Source organism: Dysidea avara, chromosome 4 (genome assembly GCF_963678975.1).
Source record: "Dysidea avara chromosome 4, odDysAvar1.4, whole genome shotgun sequence".
NCBI classification, from domain to species: domain Eukaryota; kingdom Metazoa; phylum Porifera; class Demospongiae; order Dictyoceratida; family Dysideidae; genus Dysidea; species Dysidea avara.
Window position 1 is genome coordinate 23198109 of NC_089275.1, and position 4387 is coordinate 23202495.

General features: G+C 37.8%; 1 long non-coding RNA gene across 1 annotated transcript; it reads right to left on the reverse strand.

Annotated features, from left to right (window-relative positions):
• Nucleotides 1-42: 42 nt before the first annotated feature.
• LOC136254855 (uncharacterized) lies at nt 43-506 on the reverse strand. The gene is made up of 3 exons (XR_010700807.1): nt 312-506; nt 199-263; nt 43-145 (listed from the first exon to the last, which is right to left on the reverse strand). It is a non-coding gene; the product is annotated as an uncharacterized lncRNA (long non-coding RNA).
• Between the last annotated feature and the right edge of the window lie 3881 nt (nt 507-4387).

Consider the following 4387-nt stretch of genomic DNA (forward strand, 5'->3'; position numbering starts at 1 on the left):
TAAATTGAACTATATTATGATAAAAGTATACAGCAAATGAATAGCAGATGACAAGTTATACATCAGGGTAGTGTTCAGCTTCACCAGCTAGAAGAAATTAACCTTGCATATCTGTAGCTGCTGCATTTCCCTTGGGTGTTACTCTCTGACAAAAAATATCCTATTACATACATTACGACAAGGAGAATAGTTACATACTAGTTCACCAGCTAGCAGAAATTAACCTCGCATAGCTACTGTTGCATTGCATATTATGTGTTGCTCTGAAAAAAAATATGCTACACACATTACGACAATGGAAAAGTACATACCATTGTTCTCCTTTACTAGCTAGGATACAGTACATCAGCACCTACATCCAGCAGTTATGCTAAGCTAGTAGAGGAAAACTGATGACTTCTTGGCTGAACTAGTAAGTACGACAATCACTCATACTCTTGTAACACCACCATAAAAAGCTCTACTAAAATAGCACACATCAGGTTTACCATTGTGTGTCAAATAAAGAAAAATTAATGACTGGTTGAGCACTCTAATAAGTACGACAATCACTCTTACTCTTGTAACACCACCATAAAAAACTCTACTAAAATATCACACATCAGCTTTACCATTGTGTGTCTAATAAAGAAAAACCAATGACTGGTTGACCACACTAGTAAGTACAACACTGACACCACCACCACTATACCAAAATGACTGTTTTTACTACACCATCTGCACTATCAAAAAGCATAACCATAATATTACAACAAATCATTTTGCTTACATTCAGTTGACAGCTACTTATGACCTGTAGTATCATGATCAGATTTACTATCCTTATGCATGCACTTGTGATCAGGGAACTTGTGATGAAAGCAGTCAGCCCACTAAATTATCTCTTGCACAGACCATCAAGTAGCTGGCCCTAACAGCATACCACTGTAGTTATACATAAATTACTATAATCATGGTCAATGTACAAAAACCATGGTGAGCACGCCCAGTACAGCCAATCATCACTGGATGCACTGGAAATGTTCACTATGGCCTCTATATACATTGACTATCATTGCCGGCCACAGGGCATTCCCAACCACCCACTTATGATGGTAAGTGTACCAGGACCATGGTGAGCACTGGTCCTGGTACACTTAAGTAGAGTAATAGTTTCTGGTGCGACTTAAGTAGTTTCTGGTACGACTTAAGTAGAGTAATAGTTTCTTGACAGAATGTAGAAGTACTGAAAGACTTATTGTCAGGCAAGAAAGTCAGTTTCTTCAATATCTGCAAATGTTCTTTGAAGTGTTGCTAGCATAGCTCTCATAATTCCACACACAGTAACGTTATTGCATTGTTCCAGTGTTTTGCTTAATGCTTAAACAAGTGGGATTATTAAAGAAATTGGGACAGAATCCTCTAAAACATTTTTGGTGATTTCTCAATGGAGATAAAACAGTGATGACCTTGTCAGCAACCTCAAGGTTAGACATATTTAACACCGGTATGGAACCTTCTGTGGCATAGGCCAGCACTGCTATAGCCATTTTCTGCTCTACAACTGACTTTGCTTCCGGCTATATATGTATTGGCAGACCCAGGCTATCTTTCAATTTGTATAAGTGGCTAATTAGCTCCAAGACTGCCGAATTACCTACTGGATGGGCAACTACTTTCTGCTGAAACAAACTGATTCTAATAGAACAGTCAGCTACTCTAATAAAGCAGTCGAAAACTGCTGATAAAAGGTGTACCTAAAATGTCCAAAAACAAAAAAAGAAAGTTGTCTGACTTGAGGAATTGAACCCAATGAGGTGTAATCTGTCACATGTTCATACACTGTTTCATGTAGCTTCTAAAAGGTCTTCGTTGATCTGACAAATCAAAGTTAAAGTTGATCTGACATTGTATGACAATGCATGTGCAAAGCAGCAGCATGCCAAACTAGGGGGGATCTGGGGTATGCTCCCTCAGAAATTTTTGGGTTGTCAATGCTTGGAGATTGCAAATGATGAGTATTTTGACATCCAAAACTCCTTCAGCAGCTATGCACTGCATCATTGTCAAGCCACATACATGTAATAACATTATGAGTTGATATATTATCCAATGCAATTATTTGTAAAGCAAATAATTAAGATCATATGTATACTGCAGAACATTAAAAAGACCAGTTATAATCTGCTGTATTTGCCAGACGTCCTACAATGCTTCAGCAAATTGTCAAAAGTCCTCACTAACACAGTACTCATCATGTGGACAACCAACTAAAGACTATGTGCATGCTAACTATATCAGCATCTTTCATTGCACGCTTCATGCTAGAAGCATTGCCCTGTAAGACAAGATGAATGCTTTCCGTTTTATTTTTCACTGTGACAGCATATCCTGCTACAAGTGCACCAGTATGCTAACCTTCCAAAGTTTGCACATGCAGCACAGCTGATGCCTGCACAAAATTACCTTGTACCCAGTGTGTGGTCAAACTGAGCAACAATTCTCCATTTAAAACTGTAAACCATTACACCAGGTGACTGGACATTTTTCATAAGTTCTGCTGTTATCCCCTCATGTATCACTTTTCTGAAAAATACTTTCTACTAGGAATGACATATCATGGCACAAAACCTATATATCCTCCACTAGTGAGGATGGCTGACAGTCCAATGCCATCATTTTTCCCTACATCTTGTGCACCAAAGCTGCTCTTGTATCATTTATATACCACTGCTTAATTAACTTTATCCATGCTTCAGCCATGAAGTGTTATATAGTTGACACAAACCACCAACGTGTGGGGCTTCACTCCTCTCTTTTCTAGCTGTTTCCCTTTCACTCATTTTGGCTTTCAGTTTAGAACTTGTGAGCTCAAGTGCAAAAATAAATCTACAACTTTGTACTTCCACCATACAAACTCTCCACACTTATTCACACAACAAACTTTGTATCATCTGACACATGATAGAAATGCCACACCAGTGATCTCCCAGTTGATTGACACATGGAGCAAAAACATCTGAAATCTTCCTGATATATGCTATGCATGTGCAATAGTTATATCCCATATGACCATCACTAAGAACTTTTGTAGAGTGATCTTCTCTCGTCCTTTTTTAGAGGTGTACCGATAGTTTTCACATAGCGACAGACACCAGTAGTGGATATTCATCACCTTTTCAACCATCACTAAATTTAGTTGGACTGCAAATACAGTGTTTGTTACTCTTTCCAAGTATTGCTACACTTTCTTCATGTATATGTAGCAGTTGTAACATGGCACAAGGGATTTACCTGATGATGTATATACCCAAAGCCTGAGGCTGGTTGCACATATTGGCAAGAGTCCATACTTAGACAGGCATATCCCAAGTACCCATGTTACAGTTAATATTCTTGCTATACACTGCTCCCTCTATCATCTCAGTCTTTCTTGTTGTTGCAGTTATGGCATAATGTCTAACATGTGGAAGGCCAGTGGTGTACATTTCCATGTACTGCTTCACTGTATGACCGCTTCTGGTTGAACGTATAGTTTCCAGAGTTCACTTACTAGTGTGGGGCTTGCTCTAATAAAGACATTCATCTGTTGTTACGTACATATAGAAATTCATGAATTATGTATAGTATCCATGTTCTGAAAGTAACATAAAGATTTAGTCACTGTGACTCACTGGATGTATTGCAAATCAGGTAGTTCTATGGGAATGAACAGATCAAATCTAGAGGACAAGGAACAAACTTTCTCTCCAGACTTGATGAGCTCCTGCCATGAACAAGCTCACAGAGTTAATAACGATGTTGCGTTGGGAGTTTGGAGCTTTGGGCTCTGAAGTTTCAAATTGTTGCACCCATTTATGCTCTTTGGCATACAGCATAAACCTACTGAAGTGATTCAAAAGAGGATATCCACTAGGGCATGAAAAAATGTCAAACATTCATTAGAATGTCCGATAAGCTTAACATTCGAATGTAAATTTCAGCATTCAGGTTATCTCGCCCACGCTCAATTACTATCATTGTAAGAGTAGGTTTTTACTTTTATATGGTTGTTTTTAACATTAGTTTGAGGTAAAAGGTTTCAGAAATGTATGCAAACCTATCTTTGGTACATGTTCATAATGCAAAATTATTATTATTGTACTAATTGAGTGGGTGTAACAACATTCGAACATTCATTAAGAAAAATTAAAGAATGTTCGAATGTTAAAATTTAACATTTGTTCATGCCCTAACATCCACATCTTATATAACCAAAACATTCTAATAAAAACATATGATGCTTTCACATGTCACAACAGTGAGTAAATTTACTGCAGAAAGTACCTGCTTTATGGTACATAAGTAAGTGCCATATCCAACATACATGCACAGATCCTCATCTAATAAGGCTCCCAGTAGACTTGGA